We start from the raw sequence: 20,959 nt of genomic DNA, 5'->3' as shown, positions 1-20,959 counted from the left end.
AAAAAATTACCTGTAATTTCAAATCATTAGTTTACAATTTCACAATGGTATTTATTACAATTTATAACGGTCATGCCTCAAAACTGGATAAAGCAGAACGAGCAAGTCATTCAACCGCCATTTGTTCCTCAAGACGGTAACACAACGACACGAGGATAATTGTAAGCGTCAAAATTTTTGAAAACGTTTGCAATTTGATAAGGTTGTTATATTAATTATTAGTTTCTGTTAATGTCGCATAGTATTATTTTCTCTAGGCTAACATTAGCAACTATTCCTGGATACTTGCATGCTAGCTAACGTTACATTAACACTAACTTAGTTGTTCTAGCCTACTATGCCCCTGTTCCTCTAGCTAGGGTAAACGAAGCGGTAATGTATTGTATCGTATATACAGTATTTCACTCAAAACTGTTTATTTAATTGAATTATACATATGAGAAAAAAGTGGTTGACCAGCACGAATTCATATACAAACATTATTTTTCATTACAATCTTGTCATTTAGCAGATGCTCTTATTCAGAGCAACTTACAGGACAAATAAGGGTTAATTGCCTTGCTCAAGGGCACAATGAGTGATTTTTCACCTAGTTGGCACGGGATTCAAACATTTACATTTAAGTCATTTAGCAGACGCTCTTATCCAGAGCGACTTACAAATTGGAAAGTTCATACAGATTCATCCTGGTCCCCCGTGGGGAATGAACCCACAACCCTGGCGTTGCAAGCGCCATGCTCTACCAACTGAGCCACACGGGACCACAACCTTTCAATTACTGGCCCAACACTCTTAATTGCTAGGCTACCTGTCACCAGATCAATTAACTTCAATACAGTTATTCAAATACATTCATCATCAATGACTAAAATAATAAAACTAATATTAAAATACAATTTAATAAACACAAGTAGTCAATTCATAGCCTGTTTATCATTAAACAAAAGTTGTTTAGTAATATAAAATATAAAATAATATTTAAAAAATATTAAAAAAACAAGACAATTGTGCAGTCTGGTTTGCTTAATATAATTTTTTTTTAAACAATCGATAATTGAAACCGGTTGAAATCGAAAGGTAAACAAGAAAGGTGCACTCTCTTTCGTGCGCATGAAAAATCTCTGGGACACTGTAGGGTCCACTCATTCAGAGTGATCTTAGTCTCTCATTTTTCAGAATACAAGCCTGAAACAATTTCTAAAGACTGTTGACGTCTAGTGGAAGCCATAGGAAGTGGAATTTGAGTCCTAAATCAATGGATACTGTAATTGCATTCAATTGAAAACTACAAACATAAAAAAATCCCACTTCCTGGATGGATTTTTCTCAGGTTTTCACCTGCCAAATCAGTTCTGTTATACTCACAGACATTATTTTAACAGTTTTGGAAACTTTAGAGTGTTGTCTATCCAAATCTACGAATTATATGTAAATCCTAGCTTCTGGGCCTGAGTAGCAGGCAGTTTAGTATTATTATTATTAGTATTATTATTATTAGTATTATTATTATTAGTATTATTACTACTAATAATACGGTATTAGTATTATCTTTGTATTACCCACATTAAAACACCTAGGTAGAGCAGTGGTTATCTCTGTGTTAGTATTATCTCTGTATTAGTCACATTAAAACACCTAGGTAGAGCAGTGGTTATCTCTGTATTAGTATTATCTCTGTATTACCCACATTAAAACACCTAGGTAGAGCAGAGAGGACAGAGCATGTGGCTTTGCAACACACAGGTGTTTCATCTCCACACTGGGATGATTTTAACAGTGCAACGCCACACAGGCCTCATGCCTCTCAGGTAGGAGGGGACCAGCAATAAATGAATAAAAAACACAAAACTAATAAAGGAACACACAGTCCCCAACAATATATCCCTGGTGTCAATACTTTCAAATGGCTCGGCTCGCTGTTACAGTACAGCACCACCAAATTCCATTTATTAAGTAACCATCTGTCTTATGTAACCATGAAAACGTAACATACCATAATATTTTGAGAGTCCCGGATTTATATTTACTATGTTATGTCTAGTCTATGAGACAAGGCTGCACCTTGACCTACATTATAAACACGCAGATCAAGAGGTGTGTTTTCCCTTCAGCATCTGCATGTGGCATAAGCTCACCCACCTCACAGCATGAATCTAAAATAGTTAACTTTGGCTGTGAGTGATGGGAGAAAATCAGACTCTAAGGCAATTACTTGAATAATTCAATAGATGTTTTGTTTATAAACTTTATGATAATTTTTGAATTTTTTATGTGACTTCGCTATGGGGCCTTCAATGGGAATTGGGTCGTGCTTCAGCTGAACTGCAGTACCGAAAATGCCCTCTGAGCACAGTGGAAAGCATGCTTATAGACTGGAAGCCTGCCCCCTTGATCCGAGAAGGGTGTAATTGCAGACCGCAATTAGGGGCGTTCTCTGATATCGGGTGTTTCATGATATCAAGTTTACACCAATTGATGCTCCCCATTGGTCCGTGGCCGTTTCTTTTGCGTTGGGGACAACAGTTGTTGACAACTGTAGCATTGTAGCTAAGCCTAACCTTAACCCTTTTCCTAACCTTAATCTCAGTCTCCTAACCGTCGTTAATTATCATAACCTGCCACGTTAGTTTTCCAAACCTGCATGGTAAACAAATCCCTAACCCTCACCTTTTTCCTAACCTTAACCTCAGTCTCCTAACCGCCACGTTAATTATCCTAACCTGCCACTTTAATTATCCTAACCTGTTATGTATGCTTTGTGCCTAGTTAAATATATATATATATTTTTTAACAAATAGTATCCATCAGTTTCATAACACCTTAACTGACCAATGGCATGTATACATTTTTCTTGTATCAGGGAACATCCACATCAAGAAACTGTTCAGTAGTTCTACTGGGCGGCGCGGGAAATAGTTGAAAGAGTGATTGGTGCTGAGGAAGCTATGGCAGTGGATGACCCGCAGCCTGTTGAGATTCATAATGTCGTTCACCAGTTGAAGGATACCGATTGTAGATGAATTGTACGTGCGGCTGAAAGGTTTTTGGGAGTTCAGGAATTAACATTGGAAGCATTGCAGGCAGTGGTGGAAAAAGTACCCAATTGTCATACTTGAGTAAAAGTAAAGATAACTTCAGTCCTTTCCTATCAAAGTAAAAGTGAAAGCCACCCAGTAAAATACTACTTGAGTAAAAGTCTAAAAGTATTTGGTTTAACATATACATAAGTATCAAAAGTAAATGTAATTGCTAAAATATACTTAAGTATCAAGAGTAAAAGTATAAATAATTTCAAATAAATTATATTAAGCAAACCAGACAGCACGATTTCCTTGTATTTTCAATTTACGGATAGTCTGGGGCACAACTGGCAAGTTGTTACATTTGTATAATTTTTTTTGTACGGCATGTGTGGCAAAGGCTGAGATTGTATCATTTTACTTGTCCTGTGTTAAGTCTCCTGTGTCAAGTCAATCAATGAAAAAAACAGTTGGTTGGCCGATAATGCTGTTTCTAAATTCTATATGGTGATCTTATAGTCTTTTAACCTAAAGTTTTTAGGAGTGTATTTTGTAATTATCTATTGTATTTTTTATTTCAGTATCCTATCAAGCCCTTTGGAGAGAAGGCGGTACCACATCACCAAGGAGCAGCTTGAGTTCCTCATAGATTGTCATATGACCATCAGACAAATGGCAGATGTTCTCAATGTGTCGCACTCTGTGGTCAAGCGGCGCACGAGGTAAGTTATCGTAATTTAATAAAGAATTGTAACACAAGAGGGAGATCTCTACATCCTCTTTAGATTTGATCACATTCCTGATTGATGTATCTTTTTGTGTTATTTTTGTATTTAGTAATTTTCAGCTTTTCAGATCCTACTCTCTGTTGTCAGACGCTCAGCTGGATGAGAGGATCAAAGAGCTGATATCAATAAAAACAGAATGGTGTCACTATAAGAGAAAAATATGGTTTTGTTAAACAAACGTGTCATGTTTTTTAGGTGGAGGATTGTTATCCATGGTGCTGTGGATGGTTACAGCAGACTTGTGTTTCTGAAGACCTCTGACAACAACAGGAGTGCCACAGTCATGGAGTCATTCAAAGCAGCCATCACCAGCTACGGAGTACCATCCCGGGTGAGATGTGACCGGGTGGTGAAAACAACCGTATCTGTGCCTTCATGGAGCAGTTCAGGGGTGGTGAGAGGGGAAGTGCCCTCAGAGGAAGGAGCACTCACAACCAGAGGATAGAGCGGCAGTGGGGGGAGGTCTGGCATGGAGTCTCCAACGTTTACCATGACCTGTTCACCTTCTTGGAGACGGAGCAGATCATCGACATCAACAATGAGGTGCACCTGTGGGCACTGCACTTTGTGTTCCTGCAATGGGTGAACAGAGATCTTGCTGTGTTTGCCAGTCAGTGGAACCACCATGGGCTGAGGACTGAACAACGGCAGTCACCTCTGCAGTTGTTCATCTCGGGTTCCCTGGCAATGCAGAGGGCCAATCTGAAAGCAGTAAGGGATTTGTTCGCCCCAAATTCAACCACCATCAGCTCTCAAGCCACCACCTCAGCTCCCCCAACCACTGGCGCCGCAGCTCTTTATTGGTCGGAATGGGTGATTGTGCCACAAATCCAGTTCACCATCAGCAACACACAGATGGAACTGTTGCAGACAATAATTCCATTGGAAAGCCCCAGAGGCAGCCTGGGAGTTGACAATCTACAGAGGGTTATGGCAGTTATATCTTCAGCGCCACTCGTTCCTACTCCAACCTGACTTACTACATACACCCCTGATACTCCCCTACTGGGATGAGGGATTGGACGCTATATCTTCAGCGCCACTCGTTCCTTTGAATCAGTTCATTTTTATAATAGTAGTAATAAATGTATAATAGTAACATTCCCCCTCTTTCACACACTGTATGATTTGGTCTCTAGAAAGGTACGATAGACATCTTCAACTCTAAACGGATGGGGACCAGAGTTTAGACACAGGTGGCCTTAACAAAAGTTAAGTACTTCCCCATTCCAGTACGATTCTGTTTGGTCATATTTGGAGAGAGTCAGGTACTGTTAAGATATACAGCCTATGGTTATTGCATTTTGCTCTATGGCGCTTTAGTACAGAATTCCATCAGCTGACACAATATTTGTCTTCCACTCAGTACAACACCACCCAGGAGAGGCCTACTGCAAGCACTGGATTGGAGCCTTCAGAGCGTGCCTGCTGTGGGAGGACAACAGAACATTCTGAATGGACATTATTAAAACAGAACTTACATTTTTATAATGCCCAATCGGGACTTTTATAAATTGTTAAAATAAATAATTGTGTGGAGAACGCCCTATAGTAAAAAAATGATCTATGAAGATAGTGGTTCACCCCCGTTACATTTTATATACTTGTGATTAACAGCAACCTATTACAGTTAGTAACATAACATTGTGGCAGCTCAGATGATGTGGTTGAAGATGGACTAGTGCAGTTCTCCTAACCTTGTTCCTGGAGAGCTACTGTCTTGTAGGTTCACTCCGACCCTAATCTAGTGCACCTGATTTTAATAATTACCTGCTTAATAAGTTAATGAGGTTAGTTAAAACTGAGGTTGGATTGAACATCTACAGGAGGGTAGCTCTCCAGGAACAGGGTTGGAGAGCCTAGGACTAATGGATGTAGTTCTTAGATCAATGCATTTGAAATCCGATAAGTCACTACGAAGGTGCAGTTCCCAGAAGTGGAGCTGTCACCTAATGCAGTGGATGGGAAGCCTTATTTCATATAGTTCTAATTAAATGATAATGGCTGAACTTAATTTGTTCTTAATGTAGGACATCAAATTATCAGATTTGGATGAGTTGGCTGCAATATGGCAGCAGTACTTCAGTCAATATCAGCAACGGATATTGGTTATTAGTGAAGTGTCAGTAAAGTGTTTCTAAAAAAACCTCAACCTTAACACCAAGACAAGCAATATGGACTGTATAATTACATTGTAATGATCATTATGTGAACAATAACAGCCAATATGGAAATACAGTGCATTTGGAAAGTATTCAGACCGCTTGACTTTCACCACATTTTGTTACATTAGAGCCTTATTCTAAAATGTATTAAATAAATAAAAATGTAGCGTCATACCCAAGAACTCTATGATGTAATCGCTGCCAAAGATGCTTCAGCAAAGGACTGAGTAAAGGGTCATAAATGTAATATTTACTTTTTTTTTTTTTATACATTTGCAAAAATGTCAACCTGTTTTTTCTTTGACATTATGGGGTATTGTGTGTAGATTGATGAGGGGAAAAAATTATTGTATCCATTTTTTGAAGAAGGCTGTAACGTAATAAAATGTGGAAAAAGTCAAGGGGTCTGAATACGTTCCGAATGCACTGTACAAACAATACAGATGTAAGTAGATAAATGCTTAAATGTTGATGGGCAGTTACATTCTCAAACACTCAATTGCTACTGTAATTTAGTGCTACTAGATACAATTATGTATCGTAAAAATGTTTTTATGCAACACTGAAATGTGGGGAATTCACAATACCGGAGGTCATGAATTCCCTAAAGGCATTGTAGGTGCTATGAAGAGGGAGCCTTAGTGTCACAGCACACGCGTTTGCCTCTGGGTACTTTTTATTCTGCTGCCCAGCGAGAGGCCCTCGCGCTGTGTGGAGGATTTCGATGGTCGAGGTGTCCTCAAACCCAAGGGGTGGCACCACCGTTGCCCCAGTAGCAAACTCCAACACCATCGCCACTGTTAGAGGAGGACATTCTCCATCTGAGGAGTACACAGTAAAACATTTAAAATACATATTTAAAATCACAAAATGGAATAATATGCAGTTGTCAATGGCGTGCATACTGGGAGCGGAGTCAGGTGCAGGAGAGCAGAGAGTTGTGAACAGGCACACACTTTATTTAGGCAGGAGAAACCAACAGACGGACGCCACTGCGTCGAAACCTCCAGCCAATGCAAAAGTGCAAACGAGCAAACATCACAATAATATTGTATAAACACAAAAAACATACCTCGTGAAATAAAACACGGAATAAACACATACCAGTAAAGCGCGTCAACATAGACACGTAACACAAAACAATCTCACACAAAGACATGAGGGGGAACAAAGGAATAAATACATGTAGTGTGATTGGGGAATGAAAACCAGGTGTGCAGGGAACAAGACAAAACAAATGGATAAATGAAAAATGGAGCGGTGATGGCTAGAAAGCCGGTGACATCGACCGCCGAACGCAGCCCGAACAAGGAGAGGTCCCGACTTCGGCGGAAGTCGTGACAGCAGTTACCAATAAACTTGAACAATTTACTATTTTACCTTGCACCTCAGCCAGCCAGTTGAACCAGTGGCAGATGGTGTTGTTCTCCAAACACCACCGGTTGCCGCCAGGTATGGAATAGGTTACTTTAAACAGGTCCCTGGCAGTGGGAGGTTTTATGGAGTCCACAAAAAGTGCTCGGAAGCTGTCCGGGTGGTTCCCCAATGCTTCGAGCAGCCCAAGAGCGTTGAGACGATATTTGAACCTGTTTTGTTTAGAGACAGTATGTATATTTAAAATAAGTGTTAAGGACAATATAGTGATGTGTATTGATTTAGGGGGGTGGACTGATTAAAAATACTTATGTTAGAGGAGGTATTGACAAGTACTTCACAGATTTATGACAGAGTTGACTTACTACTCCAAGGCCACCTGCATGCTCCCTTGGACAAATTGTTGAGCCACCAATTCAACCAGACCATCTCTGTCCTCCATTGTCTTGACAACAATCCTTTTTTTGTAGGGGAACGAGCCTCTTCCTATCTGTCTTAAAGGCCTCTACATTTGGATTAATCTGGTGGAATGTTTCCCCCAAAACCTTCAAGAAACTGCTCTCCTCCTGACCATAGGGTACTTTGATCTGCCTCATAGGATACTCTAAAGATACTGAGATGTGGAAACATTATTTCAATCTAATAAAACGCACTGTGTCCTCATGTACTGCATGGATATAGGGAAAATATACCTATCCTGTTCAGCTGCTGCATGTTAGGCTCAGCGATCAGACAAACCCTCATAGTTATCCACCTGCTTCTCCCGGTTTGCCGCCTTTGGACTCCAGCATTATTCTGTCTCCTGAACGATTGAAATCTGACATGCGCAAACGTTATAAAAGTTACACTAATGACACTTACCATAATCGACACCGCCCATACTCGCGCACCCCACAGTAGCTGTTGCAATCATTAGCAAGTTAACGTTACTAGGTAGTTGTGCCGGTTAATTTTGACTTTTTCCAGGTATTACCTAACCTACCAGAATTAATCCTACCCGATCGTCCTGGGGTGGTTGTAAAGGTGGCTGCACTTGGCTGGTTGCACTTGGCAAAACTTAAAAAGCGGTCTCATGTTTTCAAGGTTCGACATGACTTAGACGTTTGTTGGTGATGATGAATGAGAAGTTTTTCATATAGTGTTTGGCCAAAATTTGCATATAGTTTACATATTGTTATTTGACGCGTTAATTACTGTTATTTGACACGTCAACTAGTGTTATTTGACACGTCAAATAGTGTTATTTAACGTGTATCTTTTTGACACGCAAAGTCCCAAACGGCGTTCCATAGTTGTGAGGTCAGAACGCTTGAATCAACCCTACTCCTCTGCCAGAGCGTCCAGTGTGGCTCTGAACGCTCCGAGAGCGATACGAACTGACAATCTGACAACGCTCTTAATTTACGAACGCCCAAGCGCACTCTGGCACTCCAGATTACATTTAAGATCACACCCATCATTTACAAGGTATTTATGTTTAGTGAGTCCGCCAGATCAGATGCGGTAGGGATGCGTGAATTGTAATTTTTTCCTGACCTGCTAATCATTCAAAATGTAACGAGTACTTGTGGGTGTCAGGGAAATGTATGGAGTAGAAAGTACCTTATTTTCTTTAGGAATGTAGTGGAGTAAAAGTAGAAGTTGTCAAAAATATCAAAAGTAAAGTACATATACCCCAAAAAACTACTTATGTACAAATATTTTAAGTACTACATAAGTAGTTTGCACCACTGATTGCAGGGAATACTGACTGAACATGTTCCTCCCTACGAGGCCCATGAGACTGTGTAGGGATGTGATTTGAATAGGACTGTGACTGAAGGAGTGGGATGTTTTTATTTTGATGTCGTTGTTTCCGCAATTGACATGTATTTATTTCTACAGTTTACCAACGGTACAGCAGGTGGCGGTAAACACGTTATATTTGTGTAAATGTCAGTATACCAGAGAAGAAGATGACGCTGTTGTACTGTTGTTGTGGGGAACAGGAAGTTCCGGGTAGAAACGACAGAACTGTGCGGTGCGTTCAAATGTATCATTGTAGGTATGTAATAGCACGTTTAAAATGTCTAATGTCGACATAATATATAACATGCTAGGTAACAAATCCGTCAAGGTATTATCACGTTTGGTAAAGGTTTTTATTGTATGTGTTATTTTGGGGTCAAACCGATTGAGTGAACGTGATTTTAAACGATTTTACAAGTCACATAGCTAGACTTTGGGTTTTTCTGAGTATATGTACATCATTTCGTCAAAGTAATTTCATAAAGATTCCACTTATTTGAGTTAGTTTTTACATGTTCTTGGTTTTGTGTAAAATGTTGTTTATGAGCTGGTAAATAGCCTTGTCCGAACCATCCTGATCTCGCGAGTTTACATACACTGTTTTGTAAGCTCGCGAGATCAGGATAGTTCGGACGAGGCTAGTCAAATGGTGGCGTCAACGGTTTCGGTCGTCTCTCTAGGTGTTTGCTCGTGATGAAATGGCGACATGAGGCTGTGTGATGGAGTGTCAAAATAGAGGGAAGCTAACTGAAGTTATCCTTCACCATTGGGAGAGAGAGGCCAACTGCATGGAATGGCGTCGATTAATGCGGATGAATCGGAGCACATATCAAACTCATTCCATGGAGGACCAAGTGTCTGCGGGTTTTGGTTTCTCCCTTGTACTTGATTAATGAATTAATGTCACTAATTAGTAAGGAACTCCCATCTGATTGTCTAGGTTTTAATTGAAAGGAAACAAATAAAACCCGCGGAGACTCGGTCCTCAATGGAGTGAGTTTGGCACCCCTGAAACAATGGAAATGGAGAGAGTTTGAGAAGCAACAGCTGTGCTGGAATGCGATCAATGTGGGGGACATTTCTGATGATATGGAGCGGGAGGATGAGGGCCTAGTATGTGAATGGTCTGTAGTGGAAGAACAGAGATAATGATACTGGAAGCAGTGGCGCATGTAGTATAGAAACTCTAAAGAGGCCCAAGTTAGGGAGCTAGAGTAATAATGTGTCACAGTGGAAAGTTGGGATGGTGTTTGAGGAGACCACAGGGCCTCATTTACACCCTATCTGATTAACCAAGGCCATAAAAAGAGAGGTGAAGTTAAACTGGGCCTCATCAGTGTAAATGAGAACTTGTTCTCAACTAGCCTACCTGGTTAAATAAAGGTGAAATAAAACATTTTAAATGGTAGATTGTTAATATCTTGTGCTAGTCAGGTTCAGCAAGGGAAGATTATTCAATTGGAAAATCATAATGGGACGAAGCTCAGAAGCCATGATCCTGGAGTTTATGCTAAATTGAAGGGAGTAATCTGAGGTTGAAAACAGCACGTCTGGTGAACAGGTCAGGCTTCCATAGCCGCAGGCAGAACAGTTGAAACTGGAGCAGCAACGGAGGATCATCACAGTGTTTTTAAATGCCAAAGAATGGGACATGTGAAAAGATGTGCCAAGTGCCTGGTCCTGTAGTAAGAGGACCTACTGTCAGACTGATGGAGCTTCCATGGCTGGTCCCGTAGTAAGAGGACCTACTGTCAGACTGATGGAGCTTCCATGGCTGGTCCAGTAGTAAGAGGACCTACTGTCAGACTGATGGAGCTTCCATGGCTGGTCCCGTAGTAAGAGGACCTACTGTCAGACTGATGGAGCTTCCATGGCTGGTCCCATAGTAAGAGGACCTACTGTCAGACTGATGGAGCTTCCATGGTTGGTCCCGTAGTAAGAGGACCTACTGTCAGACTGATGGAGCTTCCATGGTTGGTCCCGTAGAAAGAGGACCTACTGTCAGAACTGGTCTTTCTACTAGTCCTGACATGGTTTCAAGGGCTGTTCAGAAATCTTGCGCACATAAATGCGCTGTGACAAAGGATACTTTAATATTGAATAAAATATACTTCATAGATTTCATTGGTAAGGTCATCAACACTTGGATTGTGTAAAGCAGAAATACCAGGTTGAAAGTTATCTTGTAAACTGCAGCAGAGTTGTTGGAGGTGACAGATGTTACTGTCCGTATGGTTTTTGATAAGCTGGATAACCTGGGCGTGGATTGTCTCAGCATGATATAAACCCCAATGTTTTCAAACGCAGAAATGGATCTATTGATCAAGTTTATTGGGGGTGTGGGAGGGTTTTTGGGGGAGGGGAGGGTGTGGTAGAAGTTAAGAGGGACTTCTTGGTTTATTTTCTTAGTACAGAATTAGACAGACATGGACCTTAAACGTTTGTTTGCGGACCACCATGATACCATAGGAGGTCTGCATCAACGGACTTCAGTGCAGGTAGTGCCTCATCAGAGAGAGAACATTTCAGTTGCTCTACAGTTTTGAAGCTGAATGTAATGATAATCAGTTTTTTACATGTGTACTAATATTCAGACACATTCAGTTGTTTCTATATTTATCTATAATTCAGGGTTTGCACAAGGGGCTTAAAGTAAATAAATATTAGCGCTTGAAAAAGTACTTGAAAGTCCTTGAATTTGACTTGCCACTGTACGATCCCTGATAATTCTTACTATGGTGTGAATGTGAAATATAATTGGTTTTTGTGAGTGAAATAATACAGTGAAGACAAGGTTATTCATAAAATGTTTACATAGTACTGCCTACAACATTCTGCAACCATGTACTAAATGGTTTTTGAGTCATTTATGTCAATTTAGGAAATCGACTATAGATTAAGTGCATTTATGTTGTGCAATTTAAAATGTGTACTTTGTCTAATGTGAATGAATGTTTTGTCAATGTTTAGCTACCTGATCTACTGAAATGAGATAATTGAACAAGAAAAAGAGAAAATATGTTTACAGAATAAAGTGCCAGAACTGTCAAGAAAATAACTTTTGTGTCCGTTTGTCTTTATTACTACAGGCCGACTCAGATTAAGTCTGAGGCCAGTAACATCAACAGTGAGGACAAACCCAGCCCTCCTCTCTCCTTCCACACTGAGTCCAAACCTACAGTCACTGGGTCCTGATTGTGACAGTGGAGCCCAGTTTGCACTGCAGGATCCAGAGATGGCATCAGTGAAGCTGGAGGACTGCAGTCAAACACTGGAGCTGAATGTCAACATTAAAGATGAAGGAGAAGATTAGGACAACTGTTAGTCATGGTAAGAGCAGGTTTTCTCTATAAGTTATCTTCATAAATTAGACCTCCATAAGTTATGACCAGTCTATTACTAGGTTGAATTCTGTAATTCTGACATCACACATCCCTGAACAACTCAAGACTTCACAGCGAAGCAAAACTTTGTAAAACTTGTAATGCCTGCCTTTGCCCACACATTGTCTCAAGAACGTTGAAAATGTTTAATACCCTCAATCACCAAGTTAGGCATACCTCATTTCAAAATAGGCCATGACATCATCACTGTCAATATTGAATTATAATTCTTCGCGTTTTACCAGTGAAATGACCAAGCTGTTTCTGCATGCCAATCGTTCGATCTCAATCAATTTCATTGGAATATGCATTTAAATCTTCTTGAGTTACTGTTTGGTTAGCAAATTAGAGCAGATGGTGTTAAATTTGTAGACTTCCTGTATTTTGTTTTAATCAAAGCACATTCTGCCTAATGGCGCACGCTGTTGAGTTTGGGACGATTCAGCAAACCATCCTAAAATCTCGTAATAAATGAGGTGTTCTTTTTGTTGTAACAGTAATGTTATGCTATAATATTTGGTTATGTGGACTACTAATTAATCATTAGGTGATCGTCCAAGACATCTTTATCGTCCAGACATCTACCTTTACTAAACAAACACCATTGTGGCGGCTCATCGCTCTTGCAGCACTACACCCCTGCAGTCTGCTGCACCGAACTAGTGATTGATACTCACCTAGCCTACTCTTTTGTCTCGCGCAACATTTGGTGATGCAGAAACGAGAGAACATGTTTGGCTGTTTTTATGAAAATCTGGGAATATTTGGCCAAGGAAACATTTCTGGTTGGTCTTGTCACGGTGCTGACTTTTGCCCGTCGCCTGCAGCAAAAGCCTCTATCCCGTCCTCTGGCTAGGCAGAGTACTTTAGGATTTTAGTCACTTCGGTGTGACCAGGGCCTAGCCGTGCGGCCCTACCAACCCGTCTATTTATTCGTACTGGCCCTTCGCGTGAGTTGGGTTTGTTCCTTCGTTCACGTTGTCACTCCCTTATTTCCCCGGTCTAGTGTGGGGCCTTGGATAGATGAGTACTTTATTACTTTATGTTTATAGATTCCTCCTATATTCCCTTAACCCGTCTCTTCCTCTCTTGTATACCAATACCTAATAATTAACTTCTGTTAGTTATTATGCTCGTCAGCTAGTAGTCACTTGGAAACTAGTATTGTTATATGTTTGATTTTTCCAAAGATATATTATTGTCCACACAATGAAATATTCTTTAGTGCTATCCCTTTAACCTATAACCAGGGTCACTTTCCGTTTAGTGAGAGTGTCAAAGGCGTTCGCTCTCCGGGTAGGTTCCCTGGCCTAGTTGTCAAAGTTTCAAGCATTTATTTAAGTCACTCTGTTTTTTGTCATATACACGTTATTACAGTTAAATGGTTATACAGTCCTAATACATCAATAATGCTCAATCAATCCTTAATGCGTTATGCTATGCCAGATACTATTGCAAATATAAATCAGCTTAAACACTTCTTATAACTCTTAAACAAAGCAAATAGCAATATATTTACCTTAAAGCTCTATTCCCTTGGTCCTTCCCGAAACTGGTGTCTATAAGAGTAATATTGGCAGCCTCTGCTGTGTATAATATTTCAATCTCTTATTGTCTCCAAATTTCTTACGGTTACACTTTTCACTGCCTACTGCTTAGATACTGACTCCTTTTTAGTGACTCTGGGCTTTCTACGAGGCTTACTTGTATATGGGCTTTTTTCAATCCTTCAAATTGGAATTGTTTCTGGTACTCCCAAGAATAGCGCTTGTTGCTCTCTAGGAGATTGCTCTCCTACACAACTGCTTCCTTTTAATGGAGCGACTTTCCAGAATACAACACAACTCTCAAGATATACCAGTCAATATAATGCTCGTGCCTTAATGTTAAAGTAGTCAATACAAGCAGAGTATATAGTGAAGAGTAATTTACCTTGCCTGATGATCCTCTATGATGTCCAAATCATATGTGTCGAGGATCATGCACTAGGCACGGACCTCTCCTCCTTTTATACCTTTCTTAAGACACTCAGTTCAGGGGAAGACACTTGAGAGTGCAATCGATTTGTCACATTTTGCCACTACTACTTCTCTTGTAGCATGCTCAACATTTTTTGGTGGGACTCAGTCCAATGTTAAGTCTTTCAGCACTGATGCCCATAACTCTTCTTCCGCTGGGGCGTCAGTTTGGTCGAGCGGTTCATACCACTCTCCCTCGGTCTTCCTGCTGATTGGTTCTTGTTTCATGTCTAGCCCTTCTCGAGCCTGTTCATTTGTCTCCTCATACCATTCTCCCTCGGTCTTCATGTCGAGGGGTTCTTGTTTTAGGTCCCGTTTTGTTAGGTCTGGTTCATTTGGCTCCCTCTGCTGGTTGGTCTCCGTCGTGGCAGTCATTCCCCAGTCTATAATTGGTCCTAGGGCCCACAGGGGTAGCTCTGGATCTGGCCTGATTTCTAGGGGAGGGGTCTGATTTCTTTTACTTTTCGTTACAGTCTCAAGGAATGTCACACAGGGAGACTTTTTGAAACAGGATTGAGTGAAGTAGCAGCTAATGCTCATGGAGAGCCTCACAATGATTATTATTAACCTTTATTTAACTAGGCAAGTCAGTTAAGAACAAATTATTATTTACAATGACGGCCTACACCGGCCAAACCTGGACGACACTTGGTCAATTGTGCTCCTCCCTATGGGACTCCCAATCACGGCCGGTTGTGATACAGCCTGGAATCTAACCAGGGTGTCTGTAGTGACGCCTCTAGCACTGAGATGCAGTGCCTTAGACCGCTGCGCCACTCGGGAGCTCATAAGTTTGATGAAATTCCATTATCTTTCAGTCTAATAGGGCTATATTCTTACTTTTATAGCTCTTCACCAGTTTCTTCAATGTTTATTGTACATAAATATTAACACAACATGCAACAATTTCAACGATTTTTCTGAGTTACAGTTCATATAAGGGGCGGCAGGTAGCCTGGTGGTTATAGCGTTGGGCCAGTAACCGAAAGGTTGCTGGATCGAATCCCTGAGCTGACAAGGTAAAAATCTGTTTTTCTGCCCCTGAACAATGCAGTTAACCCACTGTTCCCCGGTAGGCCGTCATTGTAAATAAGATTTTGTTCTTAACTGACTTGCCTAGTTAAATAAAGGTTCAATGTAATAAAAAAATATATATAATAAGGACATCAGTCAGTTGTTATGAATTAGGCCCTGACTCTCTTCTCTGTATACATCAATGATGTCGCTCTTGCTGCTGGTGAGTCTCTGATCCACCTCTACGCAGACGACACCATTCTGTATATTTCTGGCCCTTCTTTGGACACTGTGTTAACAACCCTCCAGGCGAGCTTCAATGCCATACAACTCTCCTTCCGTGGCCTCCAATTGCTCTTAAATACAAGTAAAACTAAATGCATGCTCTTCAACCGATCGCTGCCTGCACCTGCCCGCCTATCCAACATCACTACTCTGGACGGCTCTGACTTAGAATATGTGGACAACTACAAATACCTAGGTGTCTGGTTAGACTGTAAACTCTCCTTCCAGACTCACATCAAACATCTCCAATCCAAAGTTAAATCTAGAATTGGCTTCCTATTCCGCAACACAGCATCCTTCACTCATGCTGCCAAACATACCCTTGTAAAACTGACCATCCTACCAATCCTCGACTTTGGTGATATCATTTACAAAATAGCCTCCAATACCCTACTCAATAAATTGAATGCAGTCTATCACAGTGCCATCCGGTTTGTCACCAAAGCCCCATATACTACCCACCACTGCGACCTGTACGCTCTCGTTGGCTGGCCCTCGCTTCATACTCGTCGCCAAACCCACTGGTTCAAGTAGGTCATCTACAAGACCTTGCTAGGTAAAGTCCCCCCTTATCTCAGCTCGCTGGTCACCATAGCAGCACCCACCTGTAGCACGCGCTCCAGCAGGTATATCTCTCTGGTCACCCCCAAAACCAATTCTTCCTTTGGCCGCCTCTCCTTCCAGTTCTCTGCTGCCAATGACTGGAACGAACTACAAAAATCTCTGAAACTGGAAACACTTATCTCCCTCACTAGCTTTAAGCACCAGCTGTCAGAGTAGCTCACAGATTACTGCACCTGTACATAGCCCATCTATAATTTAGCCCAAACAACTACCTCTTTCCCTACTGTATTTATTTATTTATTTATTTTGCTCCTTTGCACCCCATTATTTCTATCTCTACTTTGCACATTCTTCCACTGCAAATCAACCATTCCAGTGTTTTACTCGCTATATTGTGTTTACTTTGCCACCATGGCCTTTTTTTTGCCTTCACCTCCCTTATCTCACCTCACCTGCTCACATTGTATATAGACTTATTTTTCTACTGTATTATTGACTGTATGTTTGTTTTATTCCATGTTTAACTCTGTGTTGTTGTATGTGTCGAACTGCTTTGCTTTATCTTGGCCAGGTCGCAGTTGTGAATGTGAACTTGTTCTCAACTTGCCTACCTGGTTAAATAAAGGTCAAATAAAATAAATAACCTGTAGATTTCACGTGACTGGGCAGGGGTGCAGCCATGGGTGGGCCTTGGAAGGCATAGGTCCTTGGCAGCCAGACCCACCCACTGGGGAGCCAGGTCCAGCCAATCAGAATGAGTTTTTCCCCACAAAAGGGCTTTATTACAGACATAAATACCCCCCCCCCCCCCCCCCCCCAGACGATCCCGCTGGTGAAGAAGCCAGATGTGGAGGTCCTGGGCTGACATTGTTACACGTGGTCTACGATTGTGAGGCCGTTTGGACGTACTGCCAAATACTCGAGTATGACGTTGGAGGTAGCTTATGGTAGAGAAATGAACAATCAATTATCTGGCAACAGCTCTGGTCGACATTCCTGCAGTCAGCATGCCAATTGCACGCTCCCTCAAAATTTGAGACATCTGTGGCATTGTGTTGTGTAACAAAACTGTACATTTTTAAAGTGTCCTTTTGTTGTCCTCAGCACAAGGTGCAGCTGTGTGATGATTATGCTGTCACACATGTCACACCTGTCAGGTGGATGGGTTATCTTGGCGAAGGAGAAATGCTCACTAACAGGGACGTAAACATATTTGTGCACACAATTTGAGAGAAATAAGCTTTTTGTGTGTATTGGACAATTTCGGAGATAATGTATTTCAGCTCCTGAAACATGTGACCAACACTTTACATGTTGAGTTTGTATATTTTTCAGTGTACAGTCGTGGCCAGAAGTTGAGAATGATACAAATATACATTTTCACAGAGTCTGCTGCCTCAGTTTGTGTGATGGCAATTTGCATATACTCCAGAATGTTATGAGGAGTGATCAGATGAATTGCAATTAATTGCCAAGTCCTTCTTTGCCATGCAAATTAACTGAATCCCCCCAAAACATTTCCACTGCATTTCAACCCTGCCACAAAAGGACCAGCTGACATCATGTCAGTGATTCTCTCGGTAACACAGGTGTGAGTGTTGACGAGGACAAGGCTGGAGATCACTCTGTCATGCTGATTGAGTTCGAATAACAGACTGGAAGCTTCAAAAGGAGGGTGGTGCTTGGAATCATTGTTCTTCCTCTGTTACCCATGGTTACCTGGAAGGAAACACGTGCCGTCATCATTGCTTTGCACAAAAAGGGCTTCACAGGCAAGGATATTGCAGCCAGTAAGATTGCACCTAAGTCAACCATTTATCGGATCTTAAAGAACTTCAAGGAGAGCGGTTCAATTGTTGTGAAGAAGGCTTCAGGGCGCCCAAGAAAGTCCAGCAAGTGCCAGGACCGTCTCCTAAAGTTGATTCAGCTGTGGGATCGGGGCACCACCAGTACAGAGCTTGCTCAGGAATGGGAGCTGGCAGGTGTGAGTGTATCTGCACGCACAGTGAGGCGAAGACTTTTGGAGGATGGCCTGGTGTCAAGAAGGACAGCAAAGAAGCCACTTCTCTCCAGGAAAACATCAGGGACAGACTGATATTCTGCAAAAGGTACAGGGATTGGACTGCTGAGGACTGGGGTAAAGTCATTTTCTCTCAGATTGTTTGGGGCATCCGGAAAAAAGCTTGTCCGGAGAAGACAAGGTGAGCGCTACCATCAGTCCTGTGTCATGCCAACAGTAAAGCATCCTGAGACTATTCATGTGTGGGGTTGCTTCTCAGCCAAGGGAGTGGGCTCACTCACAATTTTGCCTAAGAACACAGCCATGAATAAAGAATGGTACCAACACATCCTCCGAGAGCAACTTCTCCCAACCATCCAGGAACAGTTTGGTGACGAACAATGCCTTTTCCAGCATGATGGAGCACCTTGTCATAAGGAAAAAGTGATAACTAAGTGGCTCGGGGAACAAAACATCGATATTTTGGGTCCATGGCTAGGAAACTCCCCAGACCTTAATCCCATTGAGAACTTGTGGTCAATCCACAAGAGGCGGGTGGACAAACAAAACCCCACAAATTCTGACAAACTCCAAGCATTGATTATGGAAGAATGGGCTGCCATCAGTCAGGATGTGGCCCAGAAATTATTTGACAGCATGCCAGGGCAGATTGCTGAGGTCTTGAAAAAGAAGGGTCAACACTGCAAATATTGACTCTTTGCATAAGCTTCATGTAATTGTCAATTAAAGCCTTTGACACTTATGAAATGCTTGTAATTATACTTCAGCATTCCATAGTAACATCTGACAAAATATCTAAAGACACTGAAGCAGCAAACTTTGTCGCTAGGCATAACTGTCCTCTCCATGTTCAGCTGGAATTTAGCCTGAAAAGGATTTGAGAAATATGATGTAGGCCTACGTCTCGTTTTGCGCTGCACAGAATATCAGATCTCAACAACGATTGGAGAAGTGATGAACATAACCAGTAGACTACCACATCCTGATGATTTATATCTGATATATTTTATATATCAAGTTGTAGAAACATCTGAAGGATGATCAATGGAAACAGGATGCACCTGAGCTCAATTCAAAAGTTTGGGGCCACTTAACACCAGTCTCAAAGTCAACAGTGAAGAGGCGACTCCGGCATGCTTGCCTTCTAGGCAGAGTAGCAAAGGCCAGTTTTATTGCTTCTTTAATCAGCACCACAATTTTCAGCTGTGCTAACATAATTGCAAAAGGGTTTTGCAATTATGATAAACTGATAAACTTGGATTAGCTAACACAACATGCCTTTGGATCACAGGAGTGATGGTAGCTGATAATGGGCCTATTAAGATATTCCATTAAAACAATCATACGTTTCCAGCTACAATAGTAATTTACAACAATAGCAATGTCTACACTGTATTTCTGATCAATTTGATGTTATTTTAATGGTGGCCAAAAAACTGTGCTTTTCTTTCAAAACAAGGACATTTCTAATTGAGCCCAAACTTTTGAACACTATTCTGGTTTGGGCCAGTTTGCGCTGTTCTGTGAAGGGAGTAGTACACAGCGTTGTATGAGATCTTCAGGCGTTTCCAGCTACAATAGTCATTAACAATGTCTACACTGTATTTCTGATCAATTTGACATTATTTTAATGGACAAAAAATTAACTTTTCTTTAAAAAACAAGGACATTTCTAAGTGACCCCAAACTTTTGAATAGTAGTGTATTTTATATTATTTTTTATCTTTCTTTTTTAAGCTTTATTTAACTAGGCAAGTTAGTTAAGAACAAATTCTTATTTTCAATGACGGCCTAGGAACAGTGGGTTAACGGCCTTGTTCAGGGGCAGAACCACAGATTTTTACCTTGTCAGCTCGGGGATTCAATCTTGCAACCTTTCGGTTACTAGTCCAATGCTCTAACCACTATGCTACCTGTCACCCGGTACAGCCAGAAGTGGACTGGTCACTGCTCTGAGCCTGGTTCCTCTCTAGGTTTCTTCCTAGGTTCCTGCTTTCTAGGGAGTTTTTTGTGGCCACTGTGCTTCTACATCTGCATTGCTTGCTCTTTGGGGATTTTAGGCTGGGTTTCTGTTAAGCACTTTGTGACAACTACTGATGTAAAAAGGGCTTCATAAAATACATTTTACTGACATGTATATCACACCAACTGACTGGTTCTTCTGATGTTGTTCACACAGGAGACCATTTTGAGACATGCTCTACATCCAGAGAGCAACAGCAGGAAGATCACAGAGCTAAGAGGTCTCATCACTGCCCACATTGTGAGGAGACTTTCCCATTTCTATCAAAGCTAAAAATACACCTAAAAATACACACAGGAGAGAAGCCTTACTCCTGCTCTGACTGTGGGGCGAGTTTCTCTCGACTGGATACCTTAAAAACACACCAAGGTATACATACGGGAGAGAAGCCTTACTCCTGCTCTGACTGTGGGGCGAGTTTCTCTCGACTGGATACCTTAAAAACACACCAACGTATACATACGGGAGAGAAGCCTTACTACTGCCCTGACTGTGGGGAGAGATTCTCTCAAAAGAC

The sequence above is a fragment of the Salvelinus namaycush genome, chromosome 40 (genome assembly GCF_016432855.1).
Source record: "Salvelinus namaycush isolate Seneca chromosome 40, SaNama_1.0, whole genome shotgun sequence".
Lineage (NCBI taxonomy): Eukaryota > Metazoa > Chordata > Actinopteri > Salmoniformes > Salmonidae > Salvelinus > Salvelinus namaycush.
Note: the sequence above shows the minus strand (reverse complement) of the source record.